Source organism: Rattus norvegicus, chromosome 16 (assembly GCF_036323735.1).
Source record: "Rattus norvegicus strain BN/NHsdMcwi chromosome 16, GRCr8, whole genome shotgun sequence".
Classification (NCBI taxonomy): Eukaryota; Metazoa; Chordata; class Mammalia; order Rodentia; family Muridae; genus Rattus; species Rattus norvegicus.
Window position 1 is genome coordinate 66611561 of NC_086034.1, and position 26070 is coordinate 66637630.

General features: G+C 42.1%; 1 protein-coding gene and 1 long non-coding RNA gene across 2 annotated transcripts in view; one reads left to right on the forward strand and one right to left on the reverse strand.

The window, feature by feature from the left end:
• Nrg1 (neuregulin 1) overlaps positions 1–26070 on the forward strand; it is a 1053401-nt gene that overhangs the window by 657477 nt on the left and 369854 nt on the right.
• On the reverse strand, positions 16477–24373 carry LOC134482402 (uncharacterized). The gene is made up of 2 exons (XR_010058441.1): positions 24298–24373; positions 16477–16685 (listed from the first exon to the last, which is right to left on the reverse strand). It is a non-coding gene; the product is annotated as an uncharacterized LOC134482402 (long non-coding RNA).

Consider the following 26070-nt stretch of genomic DNA (forward strand, 5'->3'; position numbering starts at 1 on the left):
TACACCTAGTACCGGCTTTTCATTTGACAACCAATGACTTCTTAGAGAAGTGTTTGAACAGTAGTTTTGTATGAAAATATATGAAGCTTATGAAGTAGTGCGTGCCCATAGGGTTTTTCAAGGACGCTCAGTGTTAGTTAGTGCTGCCGCAGGCCCTTCTCTGCTCTGCTATCCTAAAGTTGCTCTCTCAACCTAAGTCCCACTTCTCAGTTTCTCCTTTCCCTTCATTTCACCTGGATTCCACTATCCCCATCCCAACCCCCATCCTTAAGACTTTTATTGACTCTCTCTACCAATTGACCCTGTCTAATATCCTTTCTTCTTCAGGGACTCCAGGGCTAAAGACACAATTCTGAACAGTCAATGATTAAATCCACATATGCCTGAGAACACGTTACGTTTGTCTATCTTAGGTCTGAGTTAATCTCAGCCAGTGAAATGTTCTTCAGGTCTATCCGTTTACCTTCATAATTTCATTTTTCTTTATAGCTGGACAAAACTGTTTCATATGGATTCCACATTGCCTTACCCATCCACCAGTTGATGGACATCCAACCTGTGTCCATTTCCTGATTATTGGGATTATGTCCAGGTATATACTCAGGAGTGAAACAAATGGGTTAAATGGGAGATTCTGTTTTTGAGGCTAGCCGCATGGATTTCCGTGGGCTGTACCAATTCATACTCCTACCAGTAATCCATAAGGGTTCTCTGTTACCCACACTCCTGACAGAGTGTTGTTGACATCTGTTTTTTGTTTTTGTTTTTTTGTTTTTTAATTTTAACTTCTTCTGACTCGGGTAAGATTAAATCTCAGATTAATTTCAGTTTGCAATTTCCCAATGGGTAGGAATGCTTTAAATCTTATTTCTTAGTGACATTCCTTTTTTTCTTCTGAAATCTTTCCCATCTTCTGAAACCTCTTTACTCAGTTCTGGAACCCACCTTTTCTCTAGTTTCTCTGTTTGTTTTCTTGGTCTTTAGTGTTTCACATTCCTTGTGTATTCTAGACACTGGTCTTAGATGCGTAGTTAGCAAAGATTATCTTCCCACTTTGTCGACTGCCTCTTCAGTAGATTAACACTTTCATTTGCAGTACAGAAGCTTTTAAATGTCACGAAGTTCTATATATTGCGTGGTAATCCTATTTCCCAACCAACCACAATCCTGTTCAGAAAGTTTTTACCCAAGCTTAAATCCTGAAGTCTATTCCCTGTTCTCTCTTCTAGAACTTTCAGTTCTAGCACTGAGATCCCTCATCCATTCGGAATTAAGTGCGGGGGGGGGGAGTGGGGAGGAGAGAAAGTGAGAGATCAAGCCTCATTCTACACGGATTCCCCCCCGCTTTTCCAGCTCCAGGTGTCATGCTGGAATGGGTCACAATGCTGGAAAACTGTACCACTATGCTGAAAAAAGAAGAAATTTGCTTTTTATTAAAGATTCTGCCTTTTCTTTGCTGTGTGCTTTTGGGGCCTTGTCAAAAGTCAGGTGGCTATAGGTGCTTGGGTTCCAGTCCATGATCAAGATGTTTGGTTCTTTGCCCATACCATACTGTTTGTACTATAATGACTCTGCCGTATAACTTGAAATCAGGAATGATTTTGTCTCCAACAGGGCTTTTACCACTCAGGGTTGCTTCGGCTGTGTAGCACCTGTTGTGCTTCCATATGTAGTTTCATTTCTTTGTGAATATTAAGTTTTTTTTGGGTTTTTTTGTTTTTTTGTTTTTTTTTTCCGGAGCTGGGGACCGAACCCATGGCCTTGTGCTTCCTAGGTAAGCGCTCTACCACTGAGCTAAATCCCCAGCCTTAAGTTTTTTTTTAATTTTATGAATAATTGTATTGGTATTTTGATAGAGATTGGCTGAATCCATACATTGCTTCTGCTAAGACGGCCATTTTTACACTCCTATTCCTAGCAACTCAATGAGCAAAGGAGGTCTCTCTATTAGTGTTGTCAATTTCTTCTGGTTTGAGTTATTCCAACATGGTTTGGTTTGCTGGCTTTGTTTTGCTCTGAGGCTATTGTGAATGGGATAGTCTCCCTGATTGGCTTTTGCATCAGTCTCTCTTCGGTCTAAAGGATGTGGTTATGTGAACTGTAACCTGCCACTTTTAGAAAGGTGCTTATCAGCTCTAGGAGTTTCCTGGTGGAGTCTTTGGTATCCAGTGTGTAGAATCACGCCATCTGCAAATAAAGAAACTCTGAGCTCAGACAATATGCAAGACTGAAGATAAATTTGACAACCCTGGAGAAATAAACTCTATGCCTAAGACTCAAGTCTGTTATATTCATGCAGTAACTATATTTAGTAAAGACACGCGCACACAGTCTAAAAAGTAATGTCCCAAATACTCTTACAAGGCATCTCAGTTTTAAGCCTAGAAGAACAGTTGCAGGCAGGACCTGATACTGCAGAGACATGCGAGGAAAGAAAGAAAGAACTCAGATCCTCCGGGCAATTAGCATTCAGTGGTTAAATAATGGGGGAAGAGCAAGGCTCCGGCTGAATCAGCTTGAACACAGAGAGAAAATGCAGACAATTGAACTCAGGAAGCATGAGCTAATTTAAAGAGACTCTATCACGGGCCTGTAACTAATCCACCTTTGAAATCCTCGCCCATCTCCGCTACACCGAGAACATGCTCAGAACTCCACAGTGACTAAGGACTTGAAATGAACATTAGCCTAGTGGAGCTATTCAGGAAAATGGAAAAAAATAAACCACCACGGAATGTGATGGAACGCTCTAAGGTTTTAACATTGTTCAGTATGGTTACGTAGGTAAGATGATAAATAAAAGCAATTAAAATAATTAATACAAACACTCCAATTCTCCTGCAGTTGTTACAGGCCAACTTTTATCTTCGTAACTGCTGTATTTCATCAAGGGAAACAAGATTAATTCTGGTTTTCTGCTGTGACTGGTCCACTGTCGGGAAAACAAATTAATCTTTAAAATATCACCAGAATCTTAAGAGTTTCTATTCATAAATATCCCTCAAGGCACCCCCTGCACTGCAGAATAAGTAAATAATGCAGGGAAATATAAACCTAAGGGACGTGTGAAAAATGGAATTATGGGGCGGCAAACACTGCACATTATTCCAGCAGGAACAGAATGGAGGCTACAATCAATGATTAAAGAATGCCATTAAGTTGTCAGAAGTAACTGTTGCCGTTTTCTGAAAGAGCTGTTTTGTTATTGGTTTGGATTTAAATAGCTGGAGTTAGACACACTGGAGACACATAGCAGGCTTCTAGGAGAGTTTCTAAAGGAAAATAAGTCACCGGTTATTTGGAGGCTGACAGTAGGTATATGTTATTTTTTGAGTCATCCGGAAATTGCACAGTTACACACTCCCCTTTAATTCACACCGGCGGAAGGTAGGCTCTACGTGAGCTGCTCTCTAGAAAAGCTGAAGCCGCTGTAGGAAATGGCGTTTTCTGTGCACCGTATCTGCCAGTAGGCCTTCTGATCGGCTGTGCAAAGTAGCCCGTGTGGGCCTACCTCACGTTGGAAGAAATAAAGCAAATGCCCGAACATCTGTCATCCAAAATCAATGAACGCAGTCATCAATGCCGTGCGTGCCAGTCAAATCATGTAACGCTGAAGATGACAGATAGATAAGCTATCAACATGTTTATTGGAATAGGATCTCATCGTGTAGACCAGGCTGACGCCGAACTGATGCTGGTTCCTCTGCTTCTATCTCTCAGACGCTGAGAATACAGGTTTGTTATGTGTTTTCAAATTCTGTAGGAAAGTGTTTGTTGCACATTTTTCAAAGATACGGCCTGAAGTTGCTTAAAGTGCTTGAATAATTTTCGTATTATGTTGATGCTGAGATTAATTTTATGGGGACCATTTGATTTAATGAGCATGCTCCGTGTGTGTGTGTTATTGAACAGTATGGAAGCAATTTGAATATAAGTTTTGTATGAAGCATTTTATAGTAAATTCCTTAATAAAATAAAACCAAAATGTTTACCAATAAATCATTTCTTCAAAATGATATAGTTATTTATGATTTTTTTCCTCTTAAAAATATACTCTGAGAAGTATGTAGACGCTGGGGCTGGAGAGATGGCTTTGATTGTAAGAGCAACTTGTCTTGTAGAGGACAGAGGTTTGGTTCCCTGCACATTGGAGAGCTCAGAACCTTCTGGAACTCCAGCTCTAGGTCATCTGATGCCCTCTCCTGGCCCCTGTAGGAATTGCATGCACATGGCGCTGTGTATACACGCACTCAGACTCCTTCGTACCAAATAAAAACGGATCCTTAAAATATGAAGCATCCGGAAGCGAAATCAGAGGGAGAATCACTGTAGTCTACTTGTAGCTACCGGGAGGTTATTAGGACAGATTCCCTAAAGCAGGGGGGTCTGTCGTCTGTCACTTTGCCATCATGCTGGTTATCATTTGAAGAAAGTGAGAGTGAGAAGGTTGGCGCCTAGCAACCTTTGTCAAAAGCCTCTTCGTCCGTTGTTCTTGTTCGGTTTTGGATACAGCATTTCACTCTGAGGCTGAACTGGAATGCCAGAGCCCAAGTGGCCTTCCAGTTGTACTTCCCAGGTAGCCACAGTGACTACAGCTTCATCCAGTTAAAACAGACTTTGCTCTAATCCGGAAATACCTTTTTTTTTTTCTTGTCTCTCTGTGTACCCATGTTTGGTCTGGAATTTATGGTCCATGGCCCATCATGCTGCTCTTCTCTCCTCCTAGCCTTGGGATTAAGCCCACAGGAAGGCTCTTGAGAATCTTTCCCATCATACCGTGTTTTGGTCCTGAGGATCTGAAGCTGTTTGCATCGCTGGCGAATGAGGCTCGTTCCACGATACAAAGCACTTGTGATTTTCTGGGCCCATAGCGTGTGATAGGTAAACAAAATGGATGTTTAAACATGGAAGGAATTCTTCCGTTATCATTCTGGTCCTGGTGTCTGCATGATATTTGGCCAACTATTTTTGTTTTCCAGAACTTTCCTTGCAGTTGTAAAACACAAAGTTGCTTGGTTATTCTTTTTCTTTTCTTTTTTTAAATTGGGTATTATCTTTATTTACATTCCAAATGTTATCCCCTTTCCTGATTTCCCCTCTGGAAAACCCCCATCCTTTTGCTCCCCTGCCTCCATGAGGGTGCTCCCCCACCCACTCACCGACTCCCTCCTGCCTTCCCACCCTGGTATTCCCCTACACAAGGGCATCGAGCTTTCCTGGGATCAAGGGCCTCTCCTCCCACTGATGCCCAACAAGGCCCATCCTCCGCTACATATGCGGCTGGAGCCATAGGTCGCTCCATGTATACTCTTTGGTTGGTGGTTTAGTCCCTGGGAGTTCTGGGGTGTCTGGTTGGTTGACATTGTTGTTCTTCCTATGAAATTCTTGGTTATTCTTGTAGTAATTAAGTGGGATAGCATAGCTGAAGTCCCTGAGTCAAATACCTGGGTTCAGTACATATTAAAAAACGGTCCCCAGCTCTTTCTCATAATGAGTTTAAAAACAGAAAGCTTTCCTTTCGGCATTCTCTTTCAGACTCTTTGAGGGTGTGCATAATTATCACGGGCTGGGAATGTAGTTACTGCAGATAACACATATCACACTGTCTCCTGGTAACGATGCATTTAACTAGCAGAAGGAGGGAAAAAAAAGCAAAAAACAAAAAACAAAACCAGGTTATTTTCCTCCTAGGTAAATATCTCACTGGAGAATGTTACTGCTTGTTTGCATTCAAATGGGGACTGGCATGTTAAGTTAGCCAGAGTTCCCTCCCTGAGTTGGAACTGTTAGAGTGGGTTAACAGCCAGCTGGACATCTCCTGTCCTTCCTATGGGACCTCCACTCAAACTAGGGTCCAAGGGTTTTGTACTGAGCTGAACTCCAGCGAATCAGCCACGGTTGCTGACGCTAGTGCTACTGAAGAGTTATGATTGCTGATGGAGTCTAATCCTCATCCTCCTGTCTCCGTTTGATTCTCAATCAGTCTTTGGGGGCCATTGGTTCTGCATCTTAACATCAGCTAACAGGGGAGAAGGTGTTTTTCACAGCTTGGGTGAAGAGAGGAGGGAGATTACTTCTAATTGGGGGAACTTGTTAGGTCTTTGAGGGATGTTTATCCAAGGCCAGATATTAATTAACTAATTAATTAACTAATTTAAAATGCTACTGAAAAGGATGCCATTGATCTGAGAACCAACTCAGTGGTTCGTAGACTGGGGCCCTATCAGGTCTATTCCTACAGCATTAGGACTTACATTTAATTGAAATTCTAATCCCTACCAGGTTTTTAATAAGAGGCAATTATTAGGAGATTAAGAAACACGATTCTCACTTCCCAGTTAAAGAGGTCAGGCAGTTGTCACAATACTTTAGGGAGTATCAGCTAAGTGGTGTACTACCCAGGGCCTGTGTCATGTTCCTCTCAATGTGTCTCAACCTGCCCATGTATGTTCAATTTTCCCCGTGGAATCTATTGATAAATCGTGGTAAAAGGAAGCCACTCCGTGGAAAGAGTGGCTGAAGACGACACTCTATATCGAAGAAAGGAAACCCAGCAGGCCCTGTTTGCCCAGTATGAAAATGACCACTCTTCGAGTCTAAGGAAAAAGAACATTCACAGCCAACTCAAAAAAAAAAAAAAAAAAAAAAAGAAGAGGGTGGTACTTCTGAAAATCCGGGGCTCGGGGCATTTTCTGGAATGTGTAAAGTCAGAACGTGCAAGTTAGTCAGCAAAAGGAATGCACTCGCCGCACCCCTCCCACCTGCTGAGGAGACATTACCGCCTTGTGGTCCACAAGCGTCAGCCTTGGAGAGCTGCAGTTTAAAATCAGCTCGTTTCAAACACTCTGCTAGTCAGGACCCATTCCCTGCTGTGTGGAGACAGTTCTGTCAACACCCTCTCTGTGCTTTGACTTTCTTATAGGAGAAAACCAGGATGTTTGAACAAGTGTGTCTAAAGTCCACTCAGGTGACTCCGAGACCCAGTGACCAGCTCAGGTAGCCAAATGCTCATGCAAGTTGACAGCCTGTGTAGGGTGGCATCCTTATCACCTTGCTCTGCATGCAGTTCTCTCTGTGACAATGAGGAACCATATGCCTGTCTTCTAGCACTCATAGGAAATGTTCCTGAGCCTCAGAACTTTGCACGGAAGACGGTTACCAGGGCTGTTCAGCTGACCAAACCCCACCGACAGCACACGGTGAGGCTGCTCCTGTAAACGGTTCTCAAAACAGCAGTGCCATGCTGTGTTTCTAATACCCACCCACCCACTGCTATTTCCTCAATGTTTCTCTGTTTTCCCTCTTTTAAGTTAAAGTCCCCACCCACCCACTCACCTCCCTTCCATTGGACATTTCTAAACAGGAAACCAAAATGGCTACTATTTAGACTTCCTTAACTTCCATTTTAATAACTACCAATAAATTCCAGCTGTGTACTTATCAACTCTTCCTTGTCGTGACAGTGACTTTTAGGATTCATGAAACTTGTGACACCACCTCCCTTAGCTGGCTTCCCTGTGAGCTGCTCCCTGTTGCTAAACTCTGCTCTGTGGTATATCTGAATTTCCTGATTGGTGCCTCCCAGATATGCTCCGTCTTAGACACTATCTCATCGGCTTTCCCCTGCCAGATATTGATTCCACAGACCTTCTCCCATCCCTGCCCCTTCAGCTTTACTCACCGTTATGTCTTTGTGGCTTTCCCTTTCTCTTAAATACAATGGTAACAGGTTCGTCTCACAACTCTGCAACTTGAACTCCGTCTCCCCCATTTCCCAAACCAGCAAGGGCAGCAAAGCATTGTCTTGCGTGGCTCTGTCTTCCACACAATGCCCCCTTTGTTCCTCAATAAGTCTACGAGGGCACCGTCACTTGGCACTATGACATCAGTTCAGAGTCACTCGAAAGGATGTCCTTGGTCATTATTGTAAGCGAAGTGCTCACAGCCAACCACGCTCTCTCGTATACATGCTCACGAAGGTGGGTACAGAGAGGAAGGAGAGTTGAACTCGCCTGAGTTGTGATGCCCACTTGGAGGAGGAGAATGAAACACAGTGGAGATCTGTGTCCTACAATGTATCTTGTTCCAGAGTCCCATTGCGTGTCCTCACCCATTGTTTCTTAATGAGTGGCCTGTGGTGGTCTCCCCCACCAAACCTCAAAGAGCCAAGCTGTGATGTGCTTTGCCATCTATTGGCTCTCATTGGGGTTGGCTAGTGTGCAAGTGTCCTGATATCTGCTTCAGTCCATTTGTGTTATTGACCTTTTGGTTTCTGGTACTACAAACTAAACCCAGAACCTTACCTTTGCAGGTGTCTTTGCTTTTGAAAAGCACTGTTCCCAACAATTTGAAGCTTACCAGGGTGACAGGTTACCTCCAACTCTCACCCGTAGATAGTGCAAGATGGTCTATTTCTGATTACCAGAGAATCCATATATAGTCACTAAGCTTGGACTATGTTATCAGTGCCCTTTGGGTGTTTGTTCCAATTGTCATGACAATAACTTTGCAGCTTGAAGAAAAAAAAATCCCCGTTTGAAGGACACTCTTTTGAAAATATGCAACGTTATACATGCATTTCTGACAAAAAGGAAAAAAATGTCAAGTCCACCCTAGCTCTGTCCAGACAAGCACAGAGAGAGGCGTGTTGGCTTGCCAGGCAAATATTTTCCCCTAGTTTTACTGAATGAATTTGATTCACTGCAGGGCTTTTTCCCACACATGCAGGAGAGGTGGGCTGCCTGAGGATCAGCCACTGCCCGCTCTCCGGAGGGCACTGTAGTGAATCATCGTTTTCATGAATGAAAAGAATAGGCGGAGAGGGGTAAGGACAAGGCGCTGGTTGCTAATGCCTTCAAACAATGCAAACATTTTGTGAATGATTTTAGATGATAATATGACAAGCTAGCCTTTGGGGTTTGTTGTTCTAGATGGAATGCACCGGAAAGGAGAAAGAAAAAAAAAAAGAACTTGTTTCAACCAAAGTTGAATCTGATGGCCTATTCACAAACCAGTTCGTATAGGGCATAAAAGAGGCAGCGTGTGGAATCAAGTTGCTCTAAACCAGTGCCTCGTAACCTTCCTAATGCCACAGCCCTTTAATACAGTTTAACAGGTGTGGCTGCTAGCTCCCCTTAAGTCGGTTAACTCATTCACCTTATGAAATCAACGTTCCAACTTCTCCATTCAATGTCCATTGGCCTCTGTGCCTTTGTAGCTTGACGGTTCAATCCTCAGCTCACATTCTCGGCTTGGAACATCTCACAATGTTCACAGAATAATTTGTGTGACATAGTCATCAGGACGTAAGCTCAGGTACACTGGCCTCTGCATGGTCTTCCTCAAGCCCTTCTCTGGCCTCTGGGATCTCTTTAGACGGAGCTCATTGCCCAGAACCAATATAGTTCAGACTCTGAGGTCCCCAGGGGAGAACTGTCAATCATGCAGTCATGTAACAAAAGTGTTTCGGGGGCCTTATATTAGGAACACGAGATAGGTAGGTACTGTGGGGAATAAGACAGATGACTTTCTTATTAAGGAAGCTAAAAAGGAAAACCAGAGAACAGGTTTAATACTACCAAGAAATGGAAAATGATATTTATAAGACAGGGATTAGTTACTGATTTGGGGAAGACTTCAGTGAGGAGGTAGCCTGGAACAGAGACTTCCAAAGCAACCAGGAGTCAGTAAAAAAGGCTCCCGGACATAGATTGTGTGCATTGGGGAAATTCAAGTATACAGCCTTGAAGGAAGAATTCCTGAAAGTTGGTGGCTAATACTGCAGTCCATTCTAGCAGAAGCCAGGGTTGAGGAGTGAGGGTTCTGGAGCACAGAGTAAAAGCTCTGGTTTGCTTTGCAGCATGGGAAAGACTAAACAGAAAGCTAAATGTTATTCTCCTGTTGTAGAAGTCATAGGGTCTCTCTGTGGTGTAAAGGTTTTTCATTGTGTTCCCAGAACCTCCCACAATATCTACTTCTGTTTTTACCTCCAGAGCCAGACTGCTGGTCCCTATGCAATAGTCTCTCTCCAAGATATGCGGCCATCCCATGAGAAGAAAAGCTCAAAGTCATTAGTTCAATATAGCGCGTGCAGTTTTTTCTCTTGCTGAGTCTGTGCCCACCTTTTTAAGATTTCTTAAAATGGCATTTCAAGCTTGTTTGTTTTTTCTATACCACGTGTGCCGTGTTGTGCATCCTCAAACGCATCAAGCATTTGTCCTTCTGTCAGACCATGATGGGAAAACGGTACGAGGTGCATCGCTGCTCCTACAGTCTCCATGGAGCTTCCTAGGGCAGTGGCTGTCAACCTTTGAGACCCTTCAACACAGTTCCTCGTGTTGTGGTGACCTCCTACCATAAAATTATTTTACTACTACTTTATAACTGTAATTTCGCTATTGTTGTAAATTCTGTCGTAAATATTTTGGGAGCTAAAGGGTCTGGGTTGAGAAGCACTATTCTAGGGCATAACGGAAGTAGCAAAGGGGGTTTGTATCCACTCTGTGTCCTCTTACCAAGAGAAAACTGAGTCCTATTCAGTTCCTGGAGGCTTACCTAGGCAGTCCAGTGGTAATTCACTTGCAAAAGGAAGCCAGGAAGCAGGGGCTTGTTTAGGAAGCCACTGGGAAGATGAAGCACGTACTGAGGGACTGTATTAAGGGATCATGGCATTCGGAAAGTTGAGAATCCCTGCCATAGATCTTGAGTCATAGTCTAGGACTATGCCTGTTTCCTAATCAACTTTCCATCCTACGGTATAAATGCTTTGTAAAGGCCCAGGAATTTTGCTTACTGTTAATTCCTGCCACGTCATGCGGTGGTGACCCACACCTGGCAGTGCCCATTCTTAGACCTCAATGTTGTATATATCTGTTTGTTAATCTCTACGAAATAGTCAGTCCTGACATAAATAACAGTTCCTGGGAAATGCATCAACCTGATACACTCATCGAACTATAGAGAATCGAGACTATGTTGCCATTGAACCAAGGGGTTAAATGTGTTGTTTCAGTTATACATTTGCGCACATCCTTTTTGTGTTGTTGTTTCCCTGGAGGATGCAGTATCTAGAAAGCCCCTGTGGATAAATCTGAAAGGAGACTATAAACAAACGCAGGAGAATTAGAGCAGAAATGCATGGCAAAACTCTATTTGCCTTGACAATGAAGGCTGTGGAAATTCTGTGAAGAATGCTCAGTCTGGGAGTAGAGAGCCCCGGAGACACCTGGGTTTTGACAAATGCAGGTTCCTTGAGAGATCTGGTAGCAGGGAAACAAACTTTACCTTTTTTATTCTAACTTGGAGAAGACAGACAAGCCCTTTTGCCTTCCTTTGCTGGTAGGGTATTGCTTTTAAGAGCAATGTTATGCAAGGTCCCCCAGCTGAAAGTGTGGCACCCAACATTACCCTCCCTTTACCTCACTTTGATCTTAGGCTTGAAACTTCACTCATTGCAGGCTTTATTGGGATTACCAGTTCTCTTTCTTAAAACACAGTAGGAATCTTAAATGACTTAATGGAACCTACCGAGACAGTTCTATCTGAGACAGATTGTCCAGGCTTGCAATGCAAAAGATATTCTAGAATGTCTTCTAAATATTCTAGAATATTCTTCTAAAATAACATTCCAAAAAAGAGTATTGGATCCCCTGAATGAATGGAAGTAGGAAGTCAAAAACAGGGTAACCCCTGGCCTGAGTTAGACAAATCATGCCTATTTGTACAAAGTGGTAAATTCTGTCCGCAATACAAATACTGGGCTAACTATTGTATTTTAAATTCTAAACAAATATTTCCCTCTGCTAGTCAGCTGAATTCCTGGGAATGATCAGTTCTCCTTCTCTGCAGAATTCGGTAAACACGATTTCTCACTAAAGAAAACAGAGAGCTATCTGGGATGGAAGAAGGGACTGGCATTTGAAGCTTCACTATAGAAAATGATTTTCCCAGCATTCAGATTTGATTTTTTTAATACGTTATTGGCTCTGGGAATCAAGATGCTCGAGAGTAAGTATGTATGAACAGGCAGAGAAGTACATTTTAAAAGTGTTCTTTGGGGATTATAATCAGAACATAGGCTTAATTTAAGAAAGGCCAAGGAAGACGACTTTCTTGTGCTGTGCAGAAGTTTCCTATTAAAGATACCAGATGCTCATCGTTGAGAAAGGTACAGCCTCCTCTCCTTGATTAAGAATGGAAGCAGAGGCCTCAGATGTGCTCATCTGATAACCAATCATATCTTTAATTTTTCCTGCAGTCGTTTTGTTACAAGAGTTAGAAATTACAAGAGCCACCATCTTAACACTGCAGAGAACAACACGAGGGGAAACAACACGCACATCAGGACAAATTCGAGAATGAGAATAGATAAGTCCTCTCCCAACTGTAATTATCCCCTTTAGGAAAGGATGCTGTGGATGTTACAGCTTAGCTGGGGAAGCTGTAACAACTGTTAGCAGTTGTGAAGCCTGCTTTCCCTGAAGCAGTAGAGGGTGCTATGCTGACATAAGTGAGGAGATGCTGCATTTCTATCAAGCGCTGCGCTCTCTCTCTCTCTCTCTCTCTCTCTCTCTCTCTCTCTCTCTCTCTCTCTCTCTGAGGCATCTGGTCTTCACAAAAAGAACTGAGAAGAAGGGAAGAAATGAATCCCAAGGTTATGCTGAAGGACACAGCTGGAACAGTCACTCCTAAGAGAACACAGAAATAAACCCTTTTGAAATTCTGGTGAGGGTTGGCATTTTGAAGTACTTGGGGAAAACGAAGGGGTGTGGGGAGCTTTAAGAAATGATAAGTTTAAGAATTTCTCTGAAGCTTAAGGCTGAGACTTTAATCTGTCTGAAAGCAAAATGTAAAATTTGGAGCGCAGTAATGCCTGCAATTACAGGAGACTTTTTGACGAGCGATGAAGTAATTCCTATAATTTCATTAGTGGTTTTTTTTTCTCTCTCTCTCTCTCTCCCTCTCTCTTGCTCTTCAAGTATTTTGTGTTTTATACATTTGATGACAGTCCAAAATGTTACCAAGATGGGTCTAAAATACATTCGGACAAAATTATCCTGAGTTCCTTTTAGAGGCATGTATTTCAGAGCAGGCCAGCCCTTCTGCCACTCAAACTCCTATGAATTCTTCAGCAAAAGGAGACACTGGCTCTTGGAGATTAAGTAACTAACCCATCCAAATCAGCCAGCCTGTTCATGGCAAGGCAAGTAGGAGACCCCAGTGTCCCACCTTTAAATATGATATTCTTACTGCATTCAGTCCTTTGAGAATGTAATACTCATTGATTTGCTCAAAGAAGTCTTGCCCAACTCTATGATGGGCTGAGAAAGAGGCTAAACATCATCCCATAGTTCTGCATACAGCTTTGTACCCATTCCCACTAAAGTCAAGCCAGTCACCTTCTGTTCAGCTGCCTTTTCCTGCCTACGAACTCCCAGCTTCGTGACTGATTTCACTATTTCGTGTCAACAGTGGAGTAAAGTTCAACTGACTCAGAGCAAGGGAAGTGGGCCAGGTGGCCAGGGTTGTGTAACACCTTCCTCACTTGAGACAGGGTAAGAGGGTGCTGAGCTCAGGCTGCCTGCCATCCTGATGCTGCACATGGAGGTGAAAAGTTCAAGGCCCCAGAAAACCCCTAAGCTGATACCCGAGAAGCACCTTTGATTCTCTGAGAGTGGGCAGAGGTGATGCTCGAAGGAGAGCCACAGGCAGGCTTTCGATATGCCTTCCCGGGTGGGATGAAGCAGAGAGCATACGGGTACCAGCTGTTTCCAGCGACACGGTGGAGACCGGACCAGTCACACCCAGGCTATCTCCTAAGAGTGTGACCTGTGAGCTCCTCACCTGCCGCTCTTAGAAGACGAAAAGCCACGCAAAGGAGTTTTTTAGTTTGAGGACGGGTCTACCCTTCATAACTATTCCTGGGCTGCAGAAAGTTTATGGAGCCTAAAATCCAACCAGCTCTGGGAGAAGCAGAGGAGATTGAATAGAACTTCACAGACCAGGCAGGAAGGAGGGTCGTCAGTGTATGTACAGAGTGTTGTAATGGGGAGTGCTCTGGAAGGGGACATCGATTGGAAAGAGAATGCCCATAAACTATTGAGCAAGTTAACAGATGATATGAAGTTCTGAGTTATTTGATCATTCCAGAGGACACCCGTGAACCTCAAGGGAGGTGCTCTTTCGTTTCGTTTCATCTTGTTTTTCTGTTTTTGTGCCAAACTAAAGGATATAGTAATTTATTTAGTATGTAGCAAATTGTGGAACCTGTTATACTAAGGAAAGGACACAGGTAGGCTTGAGGAGGGCTATGTAAATTGTGCAACCACAAAGGAGTAATGAAGGAAATTAGAAATACTTTGACATTTACCTATAATGCCTATTCATATAAATACCTAATTAATATTAATGTGAAGTAATATTTTCCCACAGACTACCCGTGAATGGCCACTTCACTTACAGAGCATAATACCTGGCTATGGCCCCAGGAGGGAAAGAATGATATTTGTAAAAGAAGCCAGTTCGAATCCTGCCACTTGAGAGTTATGTGACAGTGACCAAGCTGTTGTTGTGAAGCAAGAACACTGGTGTGTGCCTGTATTGTGTTGTTAGTCTTTTTACATTACAAATGTCAGTGGACCTAGCAAGTGATTACGGCATAGAGGTGTTCCAGGGGCCTTTCTCAGTCCTCTGAATGCTCAAAAAGAATGTCTGGAGCTGTCATTATGGCTATCAGTTCATGTTATCAACTTAGGAAACTGTCTCCAAGCCAATCTTGCTCCATTAGCTTGTTGGGAAGTTAGTTTGTCCCTGACTATGTACATGTGGCTACAAAATGCCTGTGGAACTCACATATCTTGGCATAGGTGTGTGATTTTTGCCTTGGGATTTCTTGAGTACCGTTGCTGATAGTATTACTAGCAATCTGTATCTCTGGCTTACAGGTAATTCACACTAGTGATATATTGCTACATTACCCTGAGAGAATATGTTTACTGTAGCAAGTTTTGTGTTATTTGTTTGCTTTTTTCTTTCTTTTTTTTTTTTTTGCATTGCATTGTTTTCTTTTGCTTTTTTGAACTGGGAAACAATTTCCTTCTTAAAAGATAAGGAAATTGTGTGTGTGTGTGTGTGTGTGTGTGTGTGTGTGTGTGTGCGCGCGCGCGCATGTGTGTTATTAGCAAGAGTCATCCACATGTAATTATTTCTCAGGAAAAAAAATGGTTCTTTTTCATAATATCCTATGTAACTGACGTTCTCTGGCATTTTAAGTAACCAAAGTTTGATGCTACCCCAGGAAGACACAGCCTCCATTAGAGCATTGCCAATTAAATGATGCTGTCTTCCTTGCCTTCTCGAATTCAACCCGCGAGCCAATTTCAAAATGGCCTCATAAATCACCAAGGAAGCCTGACAGTTGCTCACCCCACCTCCATGTTTGACGATAAGACTTCATAACTGACACTGATAATGATTTCTCAAGGCAGCCAAAAGTGTTCTGAATTTTGGGGGTGTCCTATGCCTTTAGACACCTCTCCAGATGGGTAACCAATGCTGTTGGGTCCTACCAACATCTTTTTAACGTTCTTTTTAACCTCGTGTGGCTACAGGCATTAGACCATGGTTTAAACCAGTGAAAAAGCCTAGACAGCGGTGGCTTTCTCATCCTTGTTTCGCTTCGTTTCTTCTCCTCTACCACATCCCCTGATAATGATTTCTCTGGGCTGGAAACGGCAAGGAGAGAAATTCTTCACTGGATATATTTTAAATGGGATTGATAGCTCTGTAAGTGATCTCATAACCCCAAAGCACTTTACACACTGAGTAATCACTTCAGATACTAAATATAGAAAATATAATCTTTAAAAACCATCACAAATAAATCCATATTTGAAACTTAGTCTACCACAAAGTGACTCTGCTTTTGATGTATCCTTTAAAGTCATCATGGGTGCCTTGATGGAGTTGGGTTCTTATTATTGCTCTCCTGGTTTGCTTGATTGATTTTCCTCATGATGCTCTAAGGTGTACCTCACCGTCTTAGTCATTTTGGTTATGTGGAAGCAGGATGCTGTCATGATGGGAACTGTGTACCCAAAGATCTTCACCTAATTCCTCACTGAATTAGTGAGTAAATATCTCATTTCTGAGGTTTAAATAAAACCATGATGGTTTCTTTATTTATGAAAAATTTTCTCTATAACATATACAATATTACTATAAAATAATAGGCTTTACACAGATATAACTAAACGTATTTAAAGAGACGTATATAACTGTAACTATATATGTATATAGTTTACACTGAGGATTAATGTTATTTCGGCATTTATAACTCCATTTATTCAACATTTTCTTCAGGCATGGGCATGGGTAGTAGATGAATTGTGGGTATATTAGGATAGAGCAATTTCAAGACAAAGGTTTTGTTTTTTAGAAAAAACAAAATAAACAACCACCATTTCAGTCACTCACCCATCTGGTGCATCAGTCTTGTGATCTATTTATTTAAGCTACATGCCACTAATAACTGGTCTCCGGTCTGAAAGATGCGGCCCGTGCCTTCTCGGGTGTGCTCTGGTGTGGTCTGTCAGTACTACAGGCTCATATGCTGGTATTTAACACAACCCTGAGCAGCTTGGAAAAGGAAGCCATTTCCTCAAACAGTCGTCCTTGGTCAAGTTCACCTTGGTTGCAGATGAATGAGAAAAAAATGAAGTAAAACCTTACTTAATCTTTTCCAAAAGTGAGTTCTCTTACATGACTGGGATATTTTGCACAACAGCAATTTTCAGGTTGAACTTATTTTTTCTTATTTATAAATAACAAAGCAGATAACTTGCTTTAATTGGATCAATCCTCTTCTTAGACACTAAAGATAGTGTGATTTCACCATGTTTGAAGCAAGCAGGGTTTGGTACCTGGAGGCTAGCAGCCTGAGGGTGAGGGCCATTGCCCAAGATATAACTCAGTATTGTCACGTTAGCTCAAAATCCATTCCGGAGAGCGGTGTCTTTCTGAAGTACATTTGGTTTTGCTAAATGCTTTTTAAAAACCACATAAAATAGCATATGATGTCACCTCTGATTCCTATGTAAAGAGGGTCCCTCCTTCTTGCCCAACTCCTCCTACTCCACACCCCACCCCACAAGTTTAACTCATCCACATTTAATTTTTTTCCTTTCCCAACCATGCGTTTGAAATTTCTGTCCTTTCTTGCGTGTATTTTGTTTTCCACTTTGATTTTCTGTCTTTCCAGGTTTCCTTTTGATACTGATGGGAATCTCAGGGGCTTCCCTTTGCTTCGTTTGGAAAAACAAATAAATAAAAGAGACTAATATAGAACGCAACGGTGGAAAGTCACAGTCACAAAAGACAGCCATGGCACAGGGCACCCCAGAGACATAGCTTGCTCACTCCTGCCTTCCCTGAGACGCCTCCCTGGGAGGGTACCCCTTTGAAACAGAAGCCACCATCCACCCCTCAGGGATGGAAAGCAGTAAGCTGTTGAACGATAAAGGATTAAGTCATAGGTTATCAATGTGCACACTGCTATGCTGGCCTTTGTTCTGAGGGCGTACAAGACATTTTCCCCCCTTCGGTGGTTGGAATTTGATTCATTTCCTCTTTTTTTTTTTCCTCTTTGGTTTCTGATCGAGAATTCTAAGCTTATCTGTGAGAGCGGTTTGAAGCCTGTGCTGAATCTAAGGGGTCTAGGTGTGCCTACAGCTCCTGTTTGAGCAGCAAGATTGATAGACAGTAGGTTTTGTCAATGTTTTCCAATCTCGAACAGACTGAGCTTTGAGAAGCTCACTGATATCTAGGAAGGAAACCCATCGCACAATACCTCAAATATCCTGATTTCCCCTTAAAGCTGGTTCTAGAAGTATATCAAAGCTAATCTTTACCAGGCCACTGTCTCTGCCTTCCACTCCCAACAGAGGCATGAGAGAAAGAGAATCCCAAGTAGTTGAGTAACCAGAAATGGCAGGCGGAATCCACTGAAAATGTGGCTTCATTAGGCTATTGTCAAAGCCCTTACCAGAATTTTCCATCCTAAACTGTCACTGTTATTTAGCTGGGTCTTTGGCAACTCCAAACACACGACAAGCAAAGCCTGGGCACTTTTTACATACTGGGTTTTTTTGTTGTTGTTGTTTTGTTTTTGTTTTGTTTTTTGTTGTTGTTGTTGTTTTTTAAACCTTTGTGGATTACAGCTAGGATAACATGGGTAGCCTGCTTCTTTAAGGTCCAGTAGGTTTATATCCTTCAAAGTGGGAAACTTCCCAAATGATCAAAAGAGAAGCCACTGATTGGCTATTGGCACTCTCTATTCCTTGAAATCATGCTGTGGATTAGAACATGTTAATTGCTGAGCACAGAGTTGTCTTGCTTGGGCTTGCTTCAGAGTCGGGAATTGGGAATTAGACTTTCTTGCTTTGGAAGCCCGCTTTGGCATAGAGGTGTGCACAAAAGGGAATGGGCGGAGCCTTCTACCTAATGGAGAAGGCAGCCTTGAAACAAGCCTAGAGCTGGGTCTGAGATTCTGACAATGGAATAGCCTCCCTGGTCCCAAACTCTGCTGTCTGTGGTTGTAGAGCGACTGTCCCTCTTCTTACCTCTGGATAATGCTCTGCAACGAAACAAGCCAGAGGACACAGGCTGGAGTGAGAAAAATTTCCCGTAAACAGCTCTCAATGCTGGCAGAGGCACGCTCAGGGACACGAACTGATTTCTAGCTATTATTAAAATCTTCAGAAAACTGGGCTCCTTTCCACCTGAAAAGAAGCTACTCTGAAGGACGGTGCTAAGTGTGAAATTATGGGGCAAAAAGCAGCTAGGTGAGCTGTAAAATCTCCGTATCTCACTAATACGAACTGTAAAGTAAAGGGACATAAAACATATACATTTCCAAGGCCTGTTCTAATGTTTAAATTATGTTGTAGGACTTAATGTTAATTTGCTGCTTTGGATCAAAGCATTGTTCTCAGTGTAAGCATGGTTTTATTGTAATTATCATCAATATTAGTCATCCTCCTTCTTTTCTCCTTTTAGTTTTTCAAGACAGAGTTTCTCTGTGTGGCCTTGGTTGTCCTAGAACTCACTCTGTAGACCAGGCTGCCCTTGAACTCAGAGATCAGCCTGCCTCTGCCTCCTAAGTACTGGGATTAAAGGCACGCGCCACCACCAGCCATTCATCATCCTTATTTTTTTTTTTACACCACATTTAAAGAAACTATAAAAACCTTTAACCCAAGAAGCTGAAATCAGAAGTATTCCTAATTCCAAAAGTTTAGATTCTGAATGTCTGCATAAGCTACACTCAACTGGTAAAACTGTAAATATTCCAAAATTCAAAATCTCTTTCAGACAAAACAATCCTGGTGCCAAGCATTTCCGGTGAAAGATGCTCAACCTTGTGCTTGCACTATCACCTCCATGTTTTAATTGCAGACATACTTGACGTGGGATAAGTGATTCCTGAACTTGGGTATTGTAAAGAAGGCATATGTATCAGAAGCACGAGCTTAAAAGCAAAGATTATACTCTTTAAGTTTAGCTGATATGCATTAAAGTGGTGCTTTCCAACTTTTAGGCACCACAAAGAACTGTACGAATGAGGAAATGATTAAGGAGAAAACCATAGTTGAGCAAGACCTTTGATCATAAGACGGTTTTGGCAATGAGTTGAGGATTTAAAACCTCAAGGAGGTTGAAGTGTGCTGAGATTTTGATGTCAATAGCTAGAAACTCATCAGAGAGTTCTTGTGTATCCTGCTGGTCACCGGAAGAAAGTGAAGAACCAGCTACAAGTCTTCCAGCTGTGCACGGGGCCAAAACTTCTCCGATTGCCCTTATTATTTGATACCAGCAGTGCCGCGCTGGCAGTGAAATAAAAGACTGAAGAGCTTCCTCCGCAAGCTCTACTTCTTTGAACTTAAGTTAGAATAGAGAGGAAGCAAAGAAAAGGAGAGTTGATGATGTAATACAAGCCTTCTTCCACAGGCTAACAATATTGACTTGTGTGGAGTGAGAGAGAAGCCGGGATTTCTGACTTTTACAGCTTTTTAAGTGGATTAAAAAAAGGAGACAAGAACAAGAAATCAATTACATTGCTTTAGCAACTGGGATGTTAGAGGGAGTCTACCTAGTAACATGAGTCACTCTGTACTCACTTTTGCTGGGGCAAAGTATGGTTTAAATATGGTTTTGCTCCCAGATAGTCATGGTTAGATGTTTGGGCTCTGGTATAATGGGATTGAGGTCCTGGAAACTTCGAGAAATAAGGTCTAATGGAAGGTGACTAGGTTCATGACTGTTGTAGATGGGTTACAGCTTTCTCTGGGGAGTGGGTCAGGTACAATAAGACAGTATAAATTCCCATAAAACCAGGGAATTAATAAAAGAGTTACACTGCCCTCTTCCTGTCTCTTCCTTCATCTCTCCTCATAAGATCATTCTTTCTATCTTGCAATGAATTCTCAACATGATGCAATCCTCCATAGGCCCTCCCCAGAGTTAAGTTGTTGGCAGTCAGATTCTTTATCCTCTAGAACTGTTAGCTAAAGGTATCACCTTCTTTACAAATTTCCCAACTTCAGGTATGTTGTAATACCAAGACAAAAATAAGGTGGTACTAATAGTATCTTAAAAATTGATTTCAATACTACCTGATGTTTTTATTACAATTTACTCAGGGTGGGGGGGTTGCATGCCATGACATGTATATGAAGGTCTTTAGAGAGTCTCTTTCTATCATATTGGTCCTGAAATAGAATTCAGGTGGTCAGGCTTTGAAGCAAGTGCCTTTACAACACTCAGCCATCTGTTCAGTCCTGGATAACATAATTAAAAGACAATTTTGTTAGTAACCCAGTCAGAAAGGATGGTGGGGTAACTGAGAGCCTCAAAATAATCCTATCTAAACTTATGTGGAGTCACAGGTGCAGTTTCACATGGATTAAGAAGCAAAAAAACGACAGATCCTTTAAAGGACATCCTTTGGTAGTATAGAAGGCACTATGCTGAACGTGGAGGGCAGACTTGAGGTCATCCTGTGGAAATCGATCTTATGAAAACCTCTGCCCCAGACGTGGAACAATGAGGATACAGTTTAGTCCATACATGTGTTTGTCATGTAGGCATGAGGACTGCAGTTCAACCCCAATACCCATGTAAAAATCTCCTCATAGTGATACATACTTCCAAGACCAGTACTGGGAAAGCAAAAAATGGACGGCACCTTGGGGCTTTCTCACCAGCCAGACTACCCTAACAGTGAGCCTCAGACCAATTAGAGAGTATGTCCCCTTTTGGTAAATGTGCATGAGTGTTTTTTCTTACATCTACATCTATGTTCCTTCTGCAAGCCTGGCACATGCAGAGGCCAAGAGAGCATGTCAGATCCCCTAGAAATGGTGCTAGAGATGGTTGTGAGCTCTTTTGTGGGGTTGTGGGGATTTGAACTCTACCCTCTAAAAAAGTAGTCAGTGCTCTTAGCCATTAAACCATCTCTCAAGCCCTGAGAGACCATATCTTAAATACATACATATATACATACATACGTACATACATACATACATACATACACACACACGCCCACATGCGTGCATACACACACACACATACACACCACCTAAGGTGAATGGCATAATAAAGGAAAATACCCAAGGTTGATCTCTGATCATGGGTGGCTACACATATGTATGTACATACACATATCTGGGGGGGGGAGAGAGAGAGAGAGAGAGAAACGGAGGGACAGACAGACAGACAGACAGACAGACAGATAGATAGAATAAATTGAGAGACCAGCCACAGGTAAACAGTGAGACCAAGTTTTAATCAAACAAAACAAAATATAAAAGAGAAACAACCCTCTGTCTAAGGTATTGTGGTCACTAATATTGATGATATTATCATCAATAATTTTGATGAGCCGTACACAGGTCAGTTGATTCTCAGGAGCAGTGTAAACAGTGCGTGCTCTCGTGCCACCTGAGAATTTGGGGAGAAAAATACAACCTCCTCTTTCACAACTAGGAAAGAGAACTAAACACAAAAAAGCAACATGATGTTTGGATACTATTTATTCCGTCTTCTAATCTTTAACTTGAAATGGACAAAATCATCTCAGAGTTTGAACTTAGACTACTCACGCAGGGAATGTGTAAAATTAAGATGTCTCCTGAGAGCATTTTTGTCCTCTTGGGTAGGTAGGACTAACATCGGCCATCCAGTAGCCTCACAGACAAGGTGTGACTGCATGTGACTCACTGCCCAAAGGGGCTTTGAATAGCTGCTGTGGTTAGAAAGTCACTAAAGATGGTCACTGAGGATACTTTCCAAAATTTGATCAGCATGTCACTCAGGAGGACCAGGAGGTCATCCTTCTGAATAACTTGGGGAGGAAAGTGTAACTCCAGATTTGTTATATGTGGTCAAACAATAGAAATAATAAGAATAATATGCAGTGGAATGGACAAAGTACTTGGCTACGTGCCCTAGATTAATTTATTTTCTCTCCTTGGAAAAAGAAAACATTGCTTAAATTGAGTTCTGAGCTTCTTCATTTTTTATATTTTTAAGTAGTTGTATGGCATCAAGCCTGGCCATTTATTTCCAGTTATTTAATTTGAAATGCATCTAGGAGACGGCTCTTATCTGTACAGAGTAGAAAGAACAATAGCAAGGCCATGGGAAGAGCTCAGTGTACTGAGATGGCCCAGCCTCCTTCGCATAATGTGGTTGGTTGTAGGCCCGTCATCAGTACTCCGACATAGGTCTTGAATGGAGTCCTGCAGGAGAGTTAACATGATCTCCACACTGAAAGGACAATGGGAATGACTGGGAACGCATAGCAAGCCATGTCACAAGCACACATTCCTCTCGGCAGTAGGGTTTTGAACTCTCCGTTTGTCACTGAGTTTTGATGAGGATTGAGGTGAGCATAAAGAATGTAAAACTATTACTTTGTTGTGAAGTCACGTCTGACGTAGCAAAACGCGTAGTACCAGATTGTCATCAAATTCTTTTACATTTTATAGCCGTGGTCTTGGAATATATAATATTTTTCAAAGACCTTGGTGTGCACTGGTATCCATGCAAAAAAGGAACAAAACCGACAAGCATTTTGAAGCCATGACAAAACCAAAGAACTCAGAGAGAGAAAAAGGAAAGTGCCGTACGGCTCAGTGAGTGTGAACTATAGAAAAGACTTCGTCTAGAGTGATGACTCTTCATCTTGTTCTTACAGGGCTTGACAAGGAAACCCCTTGGTTACCATAGTAACACGTGTTGCTTTGGTTAACCTCCCAGCAATCCAAGCATTAAAAGGCAAACAAACATCTTAAAGGGAAGAAGTATTGAGGACATTAATTCAGGCTGGAAGGCGGATTTGGACCTGCATTTATGGAAGAAAAGTGATATATATATATATATATATATATATATATATATCAAAACTTAAAATGTGCGGGCTGCATTTCCAGTCAAGGAAAATGGACTTGATTGCATCCCAGACATAGAATGACAGAATAGTTCTGGTGAACTACTCTTGATCAATTTCACTGATATGGAGCGAGACTTTAGTATTGTGAGTTCAGCAGAGGTAGGGCAGCTGCAAAGGCTTCTCCATGCCCCACCACTCTGGAACACAAGGGGTAGATGGTCAGGTATTCATGTGCCACTTTGGGAATCACAGGAGCTCACTCCCAGGACAAGGTGTGCCTCTGGGCAGGTTAGAGGATTAATTTCAGCAGAAGGCAGCCCCGAGGGAAGACTTAAACTGAGTTGCCCAGTGGTTGAGGAAATGAGTTTCTCTGCAGACTGGATCTGGGCCTACCTGTGGCACGCACAGTAGTGGCATGGTTTTGGGGGTGTTAAAGTACCAGGCAGTCACTGAAGTTACAGAGTATCCTGAAGCTTGAGAGTGGGTGAAATCTGTTCTCTGTTTATACTGTCTTTTACCCTATCTGAAGTTTAAGGAGTTTAAGGTTTTTGCCTGAACTTTTTGTTGGCTTTTCCTCTTGTAGTTTTATAGTTTCTAGTACCCTTTGCAATATTCCCCCCTTGGACAATCTCTTTTACCCTTTGTAGGAATGCTAAAATCCCCCTAATGTAGTCATCATGGAAGTCCCCGTGGGTGAGCTAGCGAGCTTCTCCCTCCAGCTTTCTAACTGTAAGTTTCCCATTTTTTCTTTCTTCAGCAGGGACAGTGATTTTCCTCCTCCCCCTCACTGCCTTCCCTCACCTATTGCTCATCTTTCCAATCAAAGTCTTGCTCATATATTAACTTACTCCTTCGTAGGTTCATATTCATAAACACATTCTTTACAAAAGGTGATCTTTAGATCCATATTCAAATCATCTGCCCTGAGGGCTGTTACATCACAATAGGAAGAATGGCTGAGGTAACCGAAGGAAGGGTGAGCAATAAGTTAGAAGGTGGGGAGGAAGAGGGGTGATTAAGGGTGATCACCACCATGGGCTAGCTCGGGCTTGATGAAAACCCACTGTGTGATGACCTAACCTGGAATATCTAACGGGGACTTAGTTGCGCACGTGTCTGGGCTTTTACAGAAGTTCACAAGCCATTGACTGGATACTTAGTACAGCTTGTTCAACAAGATGACTCATGGAAGTTCAACAGACAAGGCGGTAGAATTGTGAAGGACATATTTGCTCAGTGTGGTAAAGGGCGCTGGGTTTGATGACTGAAACATATGAGTCATGGGGAGCCCCAGGAAGGTATCACCTTGAATTTAAGGTTGGTCTGGGCCAGCCTGGACTTCAGAGGAAGACCCCCATCTAAGAGAGGGGGTAGAGAGAATAGGTGCAATAAAGGAGAGAGAAACTTGGTACTTACTTGCATAACCACATTATGGAATAGGTAACATATTTGGATTTCATTCTTCAGAATGAAACTCAAAGCAAAATGCAGCAATAAAAAGATGACCCATTTGGTCAGGCATTTCTTTGTCCTGTGTTTCTGGGAAACATGCTTCTCCATTTTCCGTCTTCCTAATTCTGAGCTGGACACAATTTCACCAGTGATCCAGGTTTATTTAGCTTTGAGATGCCCCTCAGCCACCTTCTTCCTGACAGTTGCTGGTTATGTCAGTCGCTTTCCCACAGTCTTCCTTGGAGTGTTGATAACAACACTCAAGTTAGTCTATTATTGTCCACATAATAATTGAACACCAGCTAAAGTCATCCGAGAGGAGGAAACTTCAATTAAGAAAATGCCTCCCTAAGATCATGTTGGAGGTAAGCCTGTGAGGCATTTTCTTGATTAATGATTGATTGGGAGGGCCCAGTCTATTGTGGTTGGTGCCATCCCTGGGCTGGTGGTCTAGGGTTCTATAAACAAGCAGGCTGAATGAGCCGTGAGGAATAAGAGTGGGTCAGTAAGTAGCATCCCTCCTTGGTTGCACCAGCTCTTACCTCCAGGTTCCTGCCCTGCTTGAGTTCCTGACCTGACTTCTTTCAATTATGATATAGAAGTGTAAGCCAAACAAATCTTTTCTTCCTGCTTGCTTTTGTTGGTCAATGGTGCTTCACCGTAACAACAGAAACCCTAAGTAAGACAAATATAGTGATTTCCTTAATATAATAATCATCAGTATAATTTTTACTCCATGTCAAACATAAATCAACATGACTTACAAGAAATTATTGACTGATTCCTTTCACAACTCTACAGAGGCAGGCACTATTACCTTGGCTAATTTAAAGCATGAAACCATGCAGAGTTAAATGAATTAATTTTGGTCACACAGGTAATAAAAAGAACTGGGTTCCAAACCTAGGAATGTTAGATTCAAAACAGATGTGATGGCTGAGTGTACCGTGTGGTTTTGTGCTTATCCATCAGTGATACACACAACTTTATTTTATTAAATAATAAAATAAACTTTATTTTTTAAATAATACATAATTGATATATATATATATAAAGAAATGAATCCCTAAATATACCTAAACAGAGAAAGTGACCCCCAAATCCTATTCCTCTAAAATATGGCATCATTAAAACTTGGAATTGTAACCTTTCATGCATCGTTTTACACC